Source organism: Lolium rigidum, chromosome 5 (assembly GCF_022539505.1).
Source record: "Lolium rigidum isolate FL_2022 chromosome 5, APGP_CSIRO_Lrig_0.1, whole genome shotgun sequence".
Taxonomy (NCBI): domain Eukaryota; kingdom Viridiplantae; phylum Streptophyta; class Magnoliopsida; order Poales; family Poaceae; genus Lolium; species Lolium rigidum.
This window is the reverse complement of record NC_061512.1, coordinates 223,248,714-223,267,183: the sequence shown is the minus strand read 5'-3', so window position 1 is coordinate 223,267,183 and position 18,470 is coordinate 223,248,714. Positions and strand designations below refer to the sequence as shown.

At 46.9% G+C, this 18,470-nt stretch overlaps 1 pseudogene; it reads right to left on the bottom strand.

Moving 5' to 3' along the window:
* Positions 1-12,724: 12,724 nt before the first annotated feature.
* Positions 12,725-18,470, bottom strand: LOC124653695 (annotated as a pseudogene).

Below are 18,470 nucleotides of genomic sequence, written 5' to 3'. Positions count from 1 at the left end.
AATAAACCTTAACAAGAATAAAATATGAAATGGAATTTATGAAACAAATTCAAAATTATGAATTTTCAAGAATTTAAATAATTAATTGGAATTTTAAAGTATTATTTCCTTGTATTTAGAAAATTCAAGGAAAAATCTCAAATAAGTTCAAATACTTATTTTCAAACATTTCAAAATGAAATTCTAATATTCCAAGTCATTTCTATTGAAAAGGGTATTTTTCCAAGAAAAATACTATATTCCTTTTTATTCCAAAAACTATAGAAGAAACTCTATAATTTCAAATTATTTTTGGAATGACTAAGGAAATCATCAAGTAAAATAGTTTTACTTTGAATTGTTGTACTTTGTATGAATTATAATGATTAATACTTTTAAATCAATTGTAAATTACTGTCGAAGACATAAATCTTAAACGCAACCCTAAATTGATATAACTCAGCGGGGTAAAGGGATCCAATATAAAATAATACATCCATGATTGCATTATTTGGATTTTATAACATTGTCTTTACCGGACAATGATGCTTCTTACGTAACCCGAGGTCCAGGTTCCATCAACCGCATTGAACCGCACTATCTCGCAGATCCACGTGCAAGTTCACCCTTGCTCATACCAACTTGAGTATTTTCTATTACTTTAATGCAAAGCTATATACTTATCACTCCTGCATCGCAAATGAAATGTTACTTTCCCAACTATGAATATGACTATGTGGATGGCAATGGAACCATGGTATGTGTTGATATGGTGGAGGTTCCATTGCAATGGGTTATATCACCCTAGGAATAATTACCAATGCCGTCCAGTGATTCTAGCGCCGTACAAACCGCGTTGACCATGAGATCTATAATGGCTCTGGGGAGCCGCCGTATCTTTCCCCTTCGCACGCCAACGGATTGGTAGAGTCGGCGGGGTGTTGGAGGCACCGCCGTAGGTTGGGATAGCCTTTTAAATCCCCATCCATTAGTGATGATGGCTCTACGATCTATGAAGGATTGTCCGGAGTACACCGTGAGTAAAGCCGTATTATCGGGAGAAGTCTACCGGGGGTGTACGGTTGGACAAAAGGGTGGGTTTGCGATCGCGGGGAAGGCGGTGTGGGCTTAGATCTTTATACCCGGCCTCACACCAAAGGAAGTGTGAACGGGGGCAAGTCCTCGCGGATGGCAAAAAGGGTGAGATCTCTTGTGGGAAAAGTAACGCACCTCCGCAGAGTGTATCAAATTGTGGTCTGTCACTCCTTGTTCCGGAAGGGAACTGCGAACGCGGCGAGAAAGGAACTCCACGAAGTTCTAGTCAACCTCGTGAAGACCGACGGGCATAGTTTTCATAATAAAAGCAACCTTTTGAAGAAATGATTGCAAAACATGCATTGACCCGAGATTTCCCGATCAATGGTCGTAGCTAGTGCATCAAACACCTTTTATTCCTTTTAGAACTTGCCGAGTACCTCCGTACTCACTTTCTTTCGACACCCTTGCTAGACCGTGATCCGGAAGTGGAGGCCATCAACGATGGAGCACCGTAAGGAAGTTACGAGCCGGTTTACGAAGAACCCGATCTTACCGGTGGAGTGGAAGGCGTAGACTATGGGATAGTCTACGGACCGGATGACACGGAGGTGGAGGAGTAGTGACATACCCTAGCATCATAGAGCCGAGCAGACGTAGAACTTACCTAAATAAGTTGTTGAGCTCTCTTTTATATTTGTTATGAGTTGTAATCGTACTTAAGTAGTATCTTAGGGTGTTCTCATAGGACTCGTGAGAATACCAACTTGTTAAGACAATGTTTGTAATAAAGTATGGAGTGTTATGACCTGCAATGTTTCTGTTGTACCACACTGAGGGATATGGCAAATTGTGAAGAAGTCCCTTCGCAAAGATCATATCAACGACTTGTATACTACAACGTGCAGTGGTATGCTGGGTCACCGCAGCCCTTCCCTCCCCAATGTGAGAAACATTTGGATGATTCCTTCGAGCAATCAAAGGTCAAACAATGGGAATGAGAGGCTTGGATTTGTGTCAAAGATAAGCAAGAAGAACAAGAACAAGAAGAAAAAGGGGAAGGTTGCCGGGAACCATTAGTAGGAAAACCATTATAGGTAGAAATGACATCTATGACGCACGTAGAAAATATGCTCCACAAAAATTATTTTTATGGTGCACCAAAAATATGCTCCACAAAAATTTCTAATTTCTGTGGCGCATGTACGAGTGGTGCGCCACAGAACTTTGCCTTTCTGTAGCGCATGTGGACGTATGCGCCACAGAATCTCCATGGGACCCACGCGGGGTCCAGCACTGCGCATGGGCAAAGGGAATTCTGTGGCGCATCTACCACATGTGCCACAGAAAGTCAAAATTTTGTGGCTCATATGCCCATATGCGGCACAGAAAAATCAAGACAAGTAGTTTATCTATCACCAAATAGAGATGAATATTATATGATAGCAGCAGGAAATTCTTTGTCCTTGAATCAAAGTATTCAGGAAGAGCAGGTTGTTCTAGCTAGATACCGTCAATAATTCCTGACTATTGCATGGGAACAGATTCATGTTAGAAGTATTTTTCCTTTCCAATATTTTTCTATTAGAGGTTCTCTCATTTCTTTTATTGAGCATAACGACGCGAATCGGGCTTTAATGAGTTCTAATATGCAGCTCCAAGCAGTTCCCCTTTCTCGGTTCGAGAAGTGCATTGTTGGAACTGGATTGGAACGCCAAACAGCTCTAGATTCGAGGGTTTCCGTTATAGCCGAACGCGAGGGAAAGATCCTTTCACTGATAGTCATAAGATCCTTTTTATCAAGTAGTGGGAAGACTCTAAGTATTCCTTTAGTTAACCACCATCGCTCTAATAAAAATAATTGTATGCACCAAAAATCGCGGGTTCCACGGGGTAAATTCACATGCGCCACAGAAAGTCAAAATTCTGTGGCGCATATGGGCATATGCGCCACAAAATTTCATCTTTCTGTGGCGCACTAGGCATATGCGCCACAGAAAGTTGACATGATTTTTTCTCCCCACGCAACTCCACCCCCTCCCCACCCCCCGTGGATCGCCTTTTTTAGCACTGCAAAATAAAAAAGAAATATATAGAAAATTCAAAAAATAAAATCCTTCGAGGTGCCCATGTATTATGTCATCTAGCACCACTGAAAGTTAACTAACATGAATTTCGACTTTTTTTTGCAAAATTGCGTTGGAAAATCATCAAACTAGATTCATGGTTGCATACGAATTCGAAAAAAACGCACAATATGTCAAAATATTCCGACGAAAATTTTGCATCCGAATTCACGAGGGCTTGCCTGGTTAGGAAATTTTTAGAATCGCCAAATTCGAAAAGAGTAAAAAGATACAGTAATTTAAAGATTTTTTGCTGCAAAATAGAAAATTCAAAAAAAAAAGTTCTGTGGCGCACCATGTGGACATGCGCCACCGAATTCTTAGCCGAATTTTTGAATTTCCCGGCGCCAATCTCCTCCTCCACTTCTTCTCCACCACTTCTCCTCTCACTTCTCCTCTTTCTCCTCCCACCACCACCTTCCTTCTTCTCCACCACCACCACCTCCTCCTCCTCCCTTCTTCTCCGGCGACCACCACCACCACCTTCTCCTCCGACGACGACCACCACCACCACCACCTCCTCCTCCCTTCTTCTCCGGCGACCACCACCTTCTCCTCCTCCTCCTCCTCCGACCACCACCACCACCTCCTCCTCCTCCGGCCACCACCACCGCCTCCTCCTCCTCCTCCTCCACCACCACCACCACCACCACCACCTCCTTCGGCCCGCCTCCTCCTCCTCCACCCACCCCATCCCACCCAACCCACCCAACCACTCACCTTCCGGCGATATTCCAAAAAATTGGCGAAATTCCGGTGGCCCCAGATCTAGATCTAGATCTGGCCGCCACTTTTTTAAAAATTCAAAAAAAAATATGTGGCGCATATTAGCATGGTGCGCCATAGAAGTTTTCAAGAAAATTATATGGCGCATATTCACCTAGTGCACCACAGAAGTTTCAAAAATTCTGTGACGCATGTACATATGCGCCACATAATTCAAATACTAGTCGCGTGTCAACTGTGGCGACCTGGATATGCGCCACAGAATTGAAATTTGGTGTGCCACAGTTAGCCTATTTTCCACTAGTGAACGGAGTCTCAGGGCCTAAGGAAACTAACTTTGCAGGAAAACATAACCCATGCTATGAACTATATAGAGATTATTATGGTGATGTTTATACCTATTATGTTGGTCCTTATGAAGGATGCATTGCATGGTGGTTCCTAAGACCCTTGTTGCTAACAAAAGAGGACCCATTGAGAAATGGGGACCTAAATCGATGGCTTGATCTCTAGTAGGACTATACCCTCGGAGGGTTAAAATGGATGCTTGATAGTGGATGCACAAGTCATACGACCGACGGCAAGCATCTCGTGAAGGAGTTGAGGCCTAACGGGCATAATATAACCGTCTCCTTCGGAGACAATTCAAAATCAAAGGTATTGGGTCTTGGCAAGGTTGTGGTTGCACACAACATTACTCTTGTGGAGATACTTCGGTGGCCTCCGATGGTGCAAGGAGCAGGCATTGTTGCCATGAGCGACCGAAGCTCCTTCCTTGGGCGGCTGGAGTTGTTGCCATGGGCTACCGACTTTGTTGCCTTGGGCAGTGCTGCTACCAACCTGAGGCGGCGTTGTTGCCAGCCACATCCAGTGATGCTTCATGCGGATGACGGTGGTCCGCTGGTCGACGGTGTTACCGGCAGTGTCCGGCGAAATAATGACTCAGAGGTGTTGTTATGGTCGTGGGACGTGCTGCGATGCTCACGCTGTTGCGGCAAACCGAATGCTCACGCTGTCGCTGCACGATAGAGCTTCTCCGTTGGTGGTCGTAGCATGGTAGAGCCGGGGAAGGGAACTTTTTGCAGGCTTGGTTCGAAGAGGGTGCGAGACTCGGTAGTACACATTAGTGGGCCTAGGGACACATGTCTAGCATTGGAGGCTCCAGAGACGCTCAACACGGCCCTATCATTTATCCGAGTTCCCTTCATAATTGCTTATATAAAATCAGTAGAAACACCACACTCCTCTGTGCTCCCTAATTGTGCCTCTGTATCCCCACAAGGCGAAATCTGCATGCCTGTACTACATGCCGCACAATTCCTGACCATACTACCTACACTCGAGGCGATTTGCACAAAAAAAACCCAAAAGTGAAAGAAAAGCACAGACTGACCCCTCCGGCGAAACTATTTCACCCATCTAACCCTTTTGTGTGGCGCCCCTCTCATGGGCGCCACACATGCCCATGTGGCGCCCGTGCTGCCGGCGCCACTAACCCATCCGACGTGGCCCGTCGACGCTGAGCTGGTGAGCCGATCCGACGTGGCAGGCCGTGTGGCGCCCGTGGCAAGGGCGCCACACGTCCACTTAAGTTTGGCCTCGCGCGCCCGCCCAGCCTGACCCAGTTTCTTTCTCCTCCCTCTGTTCTTCCTCTCTCACAGGAGGCGACCGGCTCTCTCTCCCCCCTCTCCCCCCACCAAATCCACCACCAAATCATCATATCTGTCCGTGGAGATCGTTCCCAACTCATTCCTTGAGGTAATCTCCTCTGTTCCCCTTCTTTTCATCCATTGATTTTGTGTATTTGGTTGAATCTACATGTGAAACCCTAGATGTGGATTTGGTTGATTTGAGGGTGGAGATGGATTTGGTTGGATGTTAGGGTTGTTGAAGTAGGAGAAATGGTAGTGTGCTAGTTTGTATGGGTAGATTATGTTGATTATGGTAACTAATGAACACATGTGTGTATGTGTTGTTCCCATTATGCTAGGGGGATGGAAAGAATTGTTCATGTTCATCATGTGGACAAGGATGCTTACTTGAAGGGAAACATAGAGCCGGACCCGAAGAGGTTGACTTGGTGTTTGACCTTAGCCCTAGCTTTGCGGAGGTGGTAGCACAAGTGAGGGTTGAGTTGAATTGGAATGAGCCAAATGATGGTGTTGAGCTAGAGGGAAGGCATAATGTGGAGTTTGGAATGCACACCCGTTGGAAGACAATGCGTATCAACTCCGAGCAACGTTGGTCCGTTTACAAGGAGACGGTGGCCGGGTCACAAGATAAGGCTTTGGAGTTGTTTGCAACCAAGACGGTTGATGCTCGTATCGAGCTTGACCTTAACCGGCCCTCCTCCCCGTTCGAGAGAGGAGTCCACCACCCATGAGCCAAGAAGAAGCCACCCAATCTCCCATTGTCCAATCTCCCATTGCCCAACAACCTCCGTTGGATAATGAGTATGACGAGCATGATGATGGTGATGATGGTTTCGAGATGAATGGCAACAATGTCGGTGATTTGGATAAATATTGGACGCAAGAGGAGATGGACCACTCCATTCCTTATTCCCGATGCTATGCGTCGGAATCGGATGATGATGGACCCGAAGAGGAGGTTGACGAGGATGGCTTGACGGCTAAGGAAGCCGAAAGAGCCGAGATCTTCAAGAAGGTAACCGGACGGGATATCCGGGTACCATTGTTCCGTGATGTTAGTCTTGCGGATGGAGCCGTGGTTGATGGTGGCAAAAGTTTACTTCTTGGAGCTAGGCCAATTTCGAAGAGAGATGTGGATGGTAGGACGGCTATTATCTGTAAAGGGCTCACGTTTGATACCTTCTTGGAATTGAAGATATGGTTGAAGGAGTTCTCCATTAAGCATCATCGCCCTTACATTGTTGTTCACTCGGACTTGAAGAAGCGGTACACGCTAAAATGTGTGGAAAAAAGGTGCCCATGGGTTGTCCGTGCAAGACCTTTCAAAAAGGGCACTCTTGGCACATAACAAGTTGTGTAGCCACTCACATGTGCCGGGGGCCGAAGCTTGATGGCAAGGATGCGCAGCCGGACCACCGTCAACTCACATCCGAGTTCATTGCATACAAGCTCTCGGCGGAGATATCATCACTTCGTATCATGAGATCCGTGCAAGATACGGTCAAATCCCGGTTTGCCTACGACGTCAAGTACGGGAAGGCATGGAAGGCCAAACAAGCCGCATTTAAGATGTTGTACGGTGATTGGGAGGAAGCATACAACCGAGTCCCTAGGTTGTTGTTAGCGATGGCCGCAACTAACCCGGGCATGGTGCATGTGGTGGAGCCTTCCGCAACCAAAATGACATTGCATGATGGTAAAAGAGTGAGGGTATTTCACCGTGCATTTTGGTCATTCGAGCAATGCACGAGGGCATTCAAACATTGTAGGCCCGTCATAGCCGTGGATGGTACCTTCTTGACCGGGCAAGTACAAGGGCACACTATTGGTGGCAATAGCAAATGATGCGAGCAACCGTTTAGTACCACTCGGCTTTTGCATTGGTAGAGATTGAGAACAATGATAACTCGGGAATGGTTTTTCCACATATTGAGGACGAGGGTCATACCACCCTCAAAGGAAGTGTGTGTCATCTCCGATCGTCATCAAGGAATTCTCAATGCGGTGGAGCTTGCAATTCCCGGGCATGCTCCCTTGCATCACCGATGGTGCATGAGGCATTTTTGTGCAAACTTCTACCGGGCATGCAAGAGCAAAGAGTTGTCTGACCTTCTTCAAGATTGTTGCCTCGCTTATTCGGAGCGCCGCTTCGCAAACCTATACAACGGCTTGCTGAAGCACAAAGACCTCAACGCGGGTGGTCAAGAGTTTCTTCATAGACACCTCATATTTAACTCAAAGTGGGCAAGAGCTTATGATGAGGATGGGAGGAGATATGGCCAAATGACAAGCAACATGCATGGCTGAGTGCTTCAACAATGTGTTGAAGGGTGTTCGTGCATTGCCCGTGACGGCAATCATTCAATACACATTCGAGAAGTTGAATGTCTATTTCCAGAACTACACCGATGAAACGGAGAAGGAAATTGCTATGAATTGCGAGTTCCCAACGAAGGTTCAAGAGTTCATGGATTTTCAGGCGAGGAAGGCCGACTCCCAAACGGCTACATGTTATGACAATGTTGACTCGGGTTTACCAAGTGAATGAGCCGGGAGGCACCACACAAGGTGGTGTCCAACACGGAGGCCGGGCTTTCCGTGTGTCCCTAAAGACATGTGAATGCACATGTAGGAGGCCCTCTTTGCTTCATTTGGCTTGCTCCCACTTGCTAACAGCGTCACGCACTAGACGTGTCGACTACAATAACCCGCTCACCGTTCGGGAGTCCGAGTTCTCAATTGAAGCCACAAAGAGGACATGGGCTCCAAGGTTTTCTCCTTACTTGGATCAATCACAATGGCCGGAGTATCATGGTGTGCAAGTTTGGCCAGATCCGGAATGGAAGGTTGTGAAACGTGGAAGAAGAAAGACAAAGAGGTATCACGGAGATATGGATAGATGGGGTCATTCGGGAAACAGGTTATTCCAAGAAGCTCGTGAGCCAACTAATTGTGGATCATGCAATAGAAAGGGCCACAATAAAAGGAAGTGCACATCCGGAAAAAAATCAAAGGGCAATGATGCTACCACAAGTCAAGCATCAAGTAGCCAACAAGTTTCAAATCAAACCCCAAGCCAACAAACCCCAAGCCAACAAGCTCCAAGCCAACCGTCTCCGCGTCAACCTCCTCCAAGCCAACAAGCTCCAAGCACACAAGCCCCACGGCAACAAGCTCCAAGCACACAAGCCCCACGGCAACAAGCTCCAACGCAACAAGCTCCAAGTCAACAAGCTCCAAGGCAACAAGCCCCACGGCAACAAGCTCCTACGCAACAAGCTCCAAGGCAACAAGCCGCAAGGCATCAAACACAATGACGACAAGGTCCAAGGCAACCAAGGATTCATGTTGGGCTTAGTAGGTCGGCATGGTGGCCGTCGGGGTACTAGTATGCTAGGATACCTAGCGGGGCCTTATCCGTATGTGTCTCCAAGTTACTAATTGCATTGTACTTTCTATTTTCCTATTCCATGACTAACTTTGGTTTTTCAATTTGGTTTTCATGTATGGCAACTCAACCCACCAAGGGGAAGGGGGCATGGGAGGGCAATGAGAAGGAGGAGTCCGTTTGGGAGGAGGCGGTACGGACGGTGCGGAAGAGGGAGAAGGAAGAACTTGAGAGGAAGAGGCGGGAGGAGATAGCTAAGAAGAAGGAGGAAGATGACCGTATGCAAAGGGGGTATGAAGAATACCTATTGCGCAACAAGAGGAGGAATGACAAGCTGAAGGCCGAACGGGACCGCGAGGCACGGGCAAAATTCCTGAGGAGCTGCCAACTTGAGCAAATAGCGAGGGAGAGGGCCAATAGGATGCACCTAGAAGTGGTGGCTAGGGAGGCTGAACGCATCAAGGAGGAAAGAGCTCAAGCGGAAGATGCAAAGACGGAGGAGCGCCACCACTTCTTCGATTCGGTCGTTCAGTTGGCTCGTGACATAAGGGAGAAGGAAGAATTGGCTGAAGAATCTAAGAAAAAGAAGGCGAGGGGGGAGGGAGCCTTTGCCACGCAGTGATGTCCCTTTGGCTATGTTCTTGTTGTCGAACCTTTATGTTGTCGAACCTTTATATGTTGTCGAACCATGATGTTGTGTGAACCGTGATCTTCTCGAACCTTCATGTCGTTGAACCTTATTGTAATTGGAACCTTGATGTCGTCGAACCTTATTTGTCGTTTGAACCATTATGTTGTGTCGTACATATTCAGTGCAATGTTGTACTCAAAACTGTTGGAGTATGGTAGGATTTTTCATGGTTTTAACACAAGTCAATGTGTGGCGCCCTTCACACTGGCGCCACACTGCACTGTGTGGCGCCCCTCCCATCGGCGTCACACATGCCAACATATATCAACTTTTGGGTCGAAAACATCCAGAGGCTCCGGACGATTAGTCCTTAGCCGTTTTGGCGAGGCTCTTTGTGTGGCGCCCGTGGCATCGGCGCCACACATAGAGCCTCGCCAAAACGGCTAAGTCCCAGACGATTTGTCTTACAGTATGTTTTGGGCAATTACAAATGGATGTGTGGCGCCGATGGGAGGGGCGCCACACAATGCAGTGTGGCGCCAGTGGGAAGGGCGCCACACATTGACTTGTGTAAAACCATGAAAAATCCTACCATATTCCAACAAAACTGCCATCATGTCAACAACTATTTCATACACACATCATATCAACAGCAATTTCGTACACACATCATAGACATAACATCATCATACCTAACATCGTAGCACATAGTTTCATACAATTTAAGATAGAATTCAAACAACACGTAGCAATGAAGATAGAGTTCACAACACTCTAAGTTCTAACTATCGGTGTCCGAGCCGGATTCGCCGGTGTGGTAGTGCACGCGGCAGGCTGTGTCGTCGAACACCTTGACGATCATCTCGTCGTCCCCCTCGTAGAGGAAGGTGAGCTGGCAGCCGGGCTCGAGGTCGAGGTCACGGGCGAACTTGTCCCACCCCGTGTGCAGGTACATCTTGCCCTCGCCCGTCGAACGGGACCTCCACGGGCCGGCGGCGAAGTTGCGGCCGGCCTCCCGTAGCTGCAAGCTCGCGCCGGCTCGACGCCATCGACGAACTCGTCGAACTTGTTCGGTAGCCGCTTGATGCCGAGTGGGTCGTCGTCGATGCGGAGGAGGAACTCGAAGCGGCGTTCGTCATGCGAAGACGAGGAGGGTGCGGGTGACGGTGAGCGTGGGGCCGTTGCTTGCTCCACCACGGCGGCCCCTTCCCCGGCCCCGGGGGCGCCCAGGGCCGCGGCCTCGACCGTCTCGCCGGCCACCAGGACCGGCCATCCTACATGTTTACATCAAACACCATATTATGACCCATTCCACTAACAAATATGAGTTATTCCATCACAAATACTAGGCATATGTAACACATTTGAATGCATTTCCTAGGTAAATATTACACATTTGAACACATACATACATAGGGTTTCAACACATACATGTGAAATTTCATATCTAGGTTTCAACAAATCTATGGTTCAAACACATGCATACATGAGGCTACGAATTTCAACACATACACTAAAATATAGAGTGCACAAAAAAAAATTCCATGTCTAAGGTTCATGTCCAAATCTAGCAAGATCTATGAAATTAGTGGATGAATGGAAAAGATTCGGAGGAGATTACCTCAAGGAACGAGTTGGGAACGATCTCCACGGACAGATCTGATGATTTGGTGGTGGATTTGGTGGGGGGAGAGGGGGGAGAGAGAGCCGGCCGCCTCCTGTGAGAGAGGAAGAACAGAGGGAGGAGAAAGAAACTGGGTCGGGCTGGGCGGGCGCGCGCGGCTAAACTTAAGTGGACGTGTGGCGCCCTTGCCACGGGCGCCACACTTTCAAAGTGTGGCGCCGGCGAGAGCGGCGCCACACGGCCTGCCACGTCGGATCGGCTCACCAGCTCAGCGTCGACGGGCCACGTCGGATGGGTTAGTGGCGCCGGCAGCACGGGCGCCACATGGGCATGTGTGGCGCCCATGAGAGGGGCGCCACACAAAAGGGTTGCTTTTCTTTCACTTTTGGGTTATTTTTGTGCAAATCGCCTACACTCGATGACACACATCCGTCTCAGCGCTTTCTTGAAACGAAGAAACTCAGCAGAGCAGCGCAGCTGCGCCACACGGTGTCGGGCGCCGCTACTCGCCCCGTTTGCTGCTGGGCACGGAAAAGGCCCTGCGGTTTCGCCAGGCTCCAGGCCATCTGACACCGGCAACCTGTGAGACCTCTGATATGGATATACTGGAGGTCACAGATCAGCCGGGACGATGATTCATAGTACTTGTCGTCATGCATAGCAGTCAGTCTAGACTCAAGACAGGCCAAGTATTTGTTTGTGGGTCTCCTCCTATGCAGATGGAGGTGATAAGGAACATTTTGTCCAAGCAAGATGGATGTACATATTATATATTTTCACAGGAATGTTGAAATATCATAATAAATAATCGCTTCGTTTCTAAATGCTCCCTCTGTCCTAAAAAAGATGAAGCGAATTTCTCTAAATTTAAATATGCACCGTGGATGCGCGGAAACCGGAAACTGGGCATGTATGTGTCCGTACAGACCAAGATCATATGCTGAGAAGAGAGGTAACGGATCATATTCATACCTCTTCCATCGCTAGGGCCCGATCGAACGAAATATGAATCGGAGGGGCCACTGCAGGAGAGCTAGAGATACACACGATTCAAGTAGGACTCCAATCTGGCATAGCCTTCCCGTCTCCAAGTCTGTACTTGGGACACCGTGCGCGACCCGGACAAGGTTAATGGCCTAACCGGAAATCATCATTTGCCAGCGTTTGCAAATTTGTAATGGCAAATCATGCCCCTTCTTCACCCGTTTTTACGCTCCTGCAGGCTACAGCAGTCTCAGTTCAGACTTCAGGCGTCCTAAGCCTGTCCTCTGGTTATGCCTAAGGAAATAGTATTTGCTTTCAGCCGAGGAGAATACATATACTAGGTGCGCTTCGAGATATTATGTATAACTTCAGGAGATATTCAGTCCAAAGAGTTCATGTTTCTTCAAGGTCTCAAATAAACATATATGTTACTAAATCAGATCACATGGGCTAAACAGGTGCATAATAAGCATGATAAAGTCTAGATAAAGAACAAACATAACATCACGTACAAAGATGGCACCGCAGAAACCAATGTTTTGCAGGTAAAAGAGCTAAAAGTAGAAAGAGCCAAAAAGCTGGCCGAGCAAGCTAAGAGGAATGTCATCATAAGCTCTCAAGTCTCAACTGCATCCTCGCCCTCGCTCTGAGTCTGAGAGGAAATGACAGCATTTGAACTTGATGCACCCACCTGAAACATGAGTAGAGATCAGATCAAGACACTGGTACATGTCAGGGAAAATATTGAATTCCTGTTAGACATAAAAGGAAGATCTGAATCCTCGTTTTTGTTTATTTCTCAAAGAGAAAGTGCACAGCAAAGATCAACCATGTCGCTAAATTTCAGATTCAGTGTTCCAAACTGAAAATAGAAGAGAAAATGGAAATGTGGTGGAAACGGCGACCTTTACTAACACATCCATGTTTCCTACTCCCATTGTTCTCTGTTCTTGTACTATGCTTATGTTGATTTCGCTGCTCTTAAACATGTATGATATTGAACAACTTCCCGTCCCTCTCTGACAAACTACTTGACAACAACTAAATAAACGTGTAATTCCATGCTCTCTTAACACAGTCATACTCATCATTAACAATGCATGCCAGCAATGTATAAGAAATGCAGACAAGAACATGGAGTACAATAATAAAACTGGGCCTAGCAGGAAGTTGTTAGTTCATAATATGAGCGATATGTCAAGATGAAATAATAAAACTGCCTAGCAGGAAGTTGTTAGTTCATAATATTCAAGTGCAATAAGTTAAAGATAAGAAACACAGGAAAACATATGTAGTGATACTGGACTCTCAATGATACCATGATACAAATGATCACTTCTAATTTTAGAAATAAATCACCCAGATAGTGTATGATTGTATGGACTGCCATGCAAAATTTGAATCAAAACCAAGACATACATCAATACAAACAAAAAATAAAAATCTTATGAACAGAGCACCTTCTTGTTCTTTTTAGTTTGGAATTACTTTGCAGCAGATTTTCTGTGTTTTTTATTCTCATGGAGTACAATGGATTTTGATTCTGAATTTATGACATAGTATTTTGATTCAGTATATCAATGTTGTGAAATTAAATCTAGATGTGTTCATGATTATTTGCACTAAATTTTAACAATTGTTATCATGTAGAGGCCGGTATCAACAGATATGTTCAGGGATTCACAGCATAAAGTGTATGCAGCAATGCCCGGTTCAGAATATTTAAACCTTGATGAATAGTTTATTTTTCATTTGATGTAAAATATGTTAACTACTGATGTAACAGCGCGATAAACTCGGTAGCTAGACAACTTGCACAGTTAGCATAAAGAACATAAATACACATTGGAACAAATTAAAATATTTGTGATAAAAAATAATTGTTCTACAGTGGAAGTCATTTATTGGTACGAATAGATGGCATAATTACTTTAGTTTATTTTAAGAGAAATTAATTTGCATATTCATATTGTAGAACAGACTAGAACAAGTGGTAACAAGAACTAGCAAACTGTAGCAGAAAGAGAAAACAATAATAAATTAAATGAAATGTAAATCTTTACCTGATCCTGTATAACACTATGGATCATACTACTGATGCTGCCGAGTGCCTGAGTCACACCCTGTACATAGCTTAATTTTATTAATTTAGCATTTAGGGCAGTCGTGGATGATATGTCTAGTAAATGTAAGCACGCTATAGTACTCCCTCTGATTCATATTAAGTGTCACTGATTTAGTACAACTTCAATATGGATCCGAAGGAGTACTATACCTTGGAAATATCCGCATAATTGATATTGCTACTTGTTAGTAAATGTAAACACACTATAGTACTACCTTGACAATCTCCACATGCTTGTTGATACGAGCATGTAAAGCTTCTATATCCCGCTTTTGCTCTACCAAATTAAGCCGCCGGAGGGATCTTGGCTGCTGGAGTTTTGTTCAAGACATGTGTTACAACACTAATTCAAGTGTACTTAAGCATCATTATGCCTTCACTCTTCAAATATGAAATGAAAAGGTATGCTAGTTTCATATAGATAAGGAATTACTTGATCTGGAAAGACTGGAAACTTTTGACCAATTTTCATGGCTATTTGTTGTCGAATCGAATCATCTGATACATGTGGTAGTAGACCATTGAGCTGTATGCGGAGTTGTTGTAAAGATGCCTATCAAATGTTAACTCATTTGTTAATTTTTCTCATAAACTAATTTTCATTAAGGTAAGTTCAAATTTAGCCAGCATACAATACTCTCATGCTCCTTTTGATGAACACGGCTCCACAATTCTTCCATCTTAGAGATCAGCTGCTGCCACGCCTTCCACTTCTCCAATTCCCAGCCATCCCGTTGATTTGGCCTACACACAATGCCAGCTTTCTTGTATACATCTAAACGTACAAGTGACTTCACACAAATGTAGGATTGCATGTTGTCAGGTTTGTGGGGGCTGAAATCTAACAGCTTCGCCATCTTAAGCACTTTACTCGTGACGTTCTCCGCAAGCAATTCATACGAATATAGGTTACCGTCACAGCACTGCATCAACAACTTTTCCCCATGAGCCAAATTTGGTCCCGGGATGTAATCTATTGCTTGCATATTGTATTTCTGGCTCCACCTTTGCTCCGCTTTATTGTCAAGTGCCCAGATCCGCAGCTCACCAACAAGTCTTCTGGGCTGAGAAGGATAAGTTTGAGCAGTTGCTATACTTACCTTCCCATCAATTTCTCTGATCCAATACCGACGAGGACCACCAGAAGCACAATCTTCAGGTACTGATGCTGGCAGTTGTATCCGTGCAAAACTTTCTTTACCAAGATCAAAAGACATAACAGCATGCTGCCAGTTAGCTGCCATATCTTCAGTTAGCCAATACATTGTTCCATCAACATTGATTGTACCAGAGTTTCTCACACAGTTCAAGCTTAAGCCTTCTGGAGTTCTGATATCTTTCCATGTCTCGTCACCAAGTTTATAAACTTGAATGAAATTGAATCTGTCTTTGTTCTGGGGGCAAACCTCAACACAATCACCAAGAAAGTGTGTAATCTTGTATTCTTTTGTCAGTGGGTGAAATCCAAAGCTATAAAACGAGAAGTGGTCACCCTTGAGATTCTTTACAGGTTTCTCCAGACGCAAGCATTCACCAGTTGCAAGGTTAGCTATCTTGATTGACGATGTCTTTGTGTATAAGCCAAGAAGCCCATTGCATGAACCAAAAGGATATCATCAGGCCCAACCACTGGCACTGCATATGTCGACTGTGACCAGGCTTCATCAATCAGGACTGCGTCACTAGGGTGGCGTTCGCCTGCAACAGACTCTTTTCTGAAGAATAGGAGGGCAAAACGGGACGCATGCTTGAGGTGTAATGTGACAAACTGTGGATCCCAGATCAAGTTTTGCCAGGGTTTGCAGACACCAACGCACATCAATAAAGTGCTCACTGGAAGCCTCAAGAATACCCGCTCAATGAGGTCTCTTGGGAGACGGTTAATGAAGCATTCCTCATTTCTTTGCTTCTTTGAATTGACCTCCTCAGAAACCATAGTAAGCCGAATACAGCCTGCGAGGAAGCCTTGGTACAGAATTCTCCTGCAAAGACACATTTAAAAGAATGATGGGGCATACGCCATAAAGAATTACAATTAAAATAACTTGCGGGCTAAAACAAGAAGAAAGTTTGACATATTTAGGTTTTATGTTCCACGAATTGGTAAATGAAGGAATCAGTCCTGGGCACACAGCGAGAAATAAATCATGAGGGGAAAAAAACGTTCCGCTCCTCTCGCCCCCCGCGCGGGCGAGCAGGGGCGAACCCTAGCCGCCGCGCCTCCCAGCCCTCTCCTCCCCCTCCCTCTCTGCGCCGCCGCCGGCGCGGGCCGCCGGGCGTTGCCTGTGCGGTGCCGGCGGCGGCGGGCGGCCCTTCCCCGCGAGCGCGGAGCCCTGGCGCGGCGCAGGGCGACCCGTGGCGGTGCACCTCGGCCTTCGGCGGTCTGATGCGGCGGCGTGGAATCCGCGTGTCGGGTGGAAGGAGGCGCAGCGGCGCCGTCGTTGGCGGCGGAGCGGCGGTCGGGAGGGGTGGTGGCGGCGTCCGTTCGGCCAAGATCTGGGCCCCCTTTCGGGCCCGATCTGGGCTTGGCGGGCCGTAGGCCCCTGGTCCGACCTGGCGCTTCCCTGGTGGCGGAAGAGGCGCGTCGGCGGTGGCAGGGTGGTGGCGACGCCATGGCCGGCCTGCTGCAACTTGGCGGCGAGGACTTCACGGGCCTGGTTGGGCTCGGCCGGGCCGAGAGGGGCCTGGTTTGTCCTTGCTGCTTCGTCCGGTCGGCTGCCGTGAAGACCGCAGGTGGTGGTCGTCCGGCGGAGGTTGTTCCCTCCCGCCGGCGGTGGTGTGCTACCCCGGGCCCTGCTGTCTCCCTCTTCTTCCTCTAGGCCTTGCGCCGGTGTCCACGGCGAGACGGCGATGAGGACTTCAAGACCGTGGGGGCGTGCGTTGGTGGGCGGTAGGTTGGGGGGAGCTCCTCGAATCGTCCAGGATGGTGGATTTGGGGTTGGGAGAAATCCATGTCGGATCATCCGACTCTGACGCGGTGGCGCCCGAGGGTGCCGCCTTACCTTCTTGGAGGGCGTCGGTTGTACCCCCTTTCCATTTCCTTCCGTGTACCGGGGGAAACCCTAGGAGAATTCTCCGGACAGCAGCGGCGTCGTCGTCGCTCTCCTTGTTGAAGGTGCTGTTTTGGTATGCGGCGGTTCGAGGTGCTAGGAGTGTGGTGGGCATTCTCCGGAGGACGCAGCGGTTGCGGGGTCGTCATCGTTCTTGTCGAGCTACCGGTGTCGGCTTTTGTTTTCTCTTCTCTTTCTCTTCCGTTTCTTTTGGGCCTGGTTGTGCTGCGGCCCCAGCATGCTTGTATCTGTGGTTGCTATATTAATATAGCGGGGCGAAAGCCTGTTTCGAGGAGAAATAAATCATGAGCAATTTTGTTATTTTGTATACACATTCCTGTAAGTCGAATACACATATAAACATGCGTAAAAAAAACAAAGTACCTCACCGCCAAAATAATCATCACACCTAAATGGCATCGGGCAACACTTATGTGTGCCAGTGCAACAATCAAACAAATTAGAAATAATTTATACAACTAAACAAGTGACTGAACTGGGGTTACAAGGGCATGCAAATCCGGATCAACTTGCAAAATGACATCTTGGCGAAGAGTGCCGGTTGTAAACAGTAATTCTGCTTCTTTTGCAAGTTTGAAGTGTGACAGTATCATACAAATGTGTAACCAGCCCTTCGCTGTACACTCACGTTGTCGTAAACAAAGTAATAGGATACAGGCGAACAGCCAACACATAGTCGGGGTATGACATGTCTGTTGACAAATAATCGTGAACAAGTTCATACAGAGATCCATGTAAAGTTGAATACACATATAGACATGCAGAAATAAAAAAAAGCACCTCGCCGGCAAAAGAACTGTAGCCACACACTTAAATTCCGAGGACGAATTAAACGTGTGTGTTAGCGCATCAATCAGACAATTAATGAACTTTACACAACTATGAGCGAGTGAGCAACGAACTACAAAGGAGTGCTGGCTGTAAACAGTAATTTCTGCCGAATTGCGGGACAACAGGAAGGGGGGCGCAAAGCTTACCAACGGTCGCCGCCTCGACCAAAGACCCCGGCTCCCCTTCCCTCCCTTGCTAGCTTCGCCTTCTCGCTGCACTTCGCGTGGCTGATGATGTTTAGTCCTCACCCGCCGGCTGCCGTCGCCGCTATGTCTAGGGTTAAGCAGGGTTTTTTTTT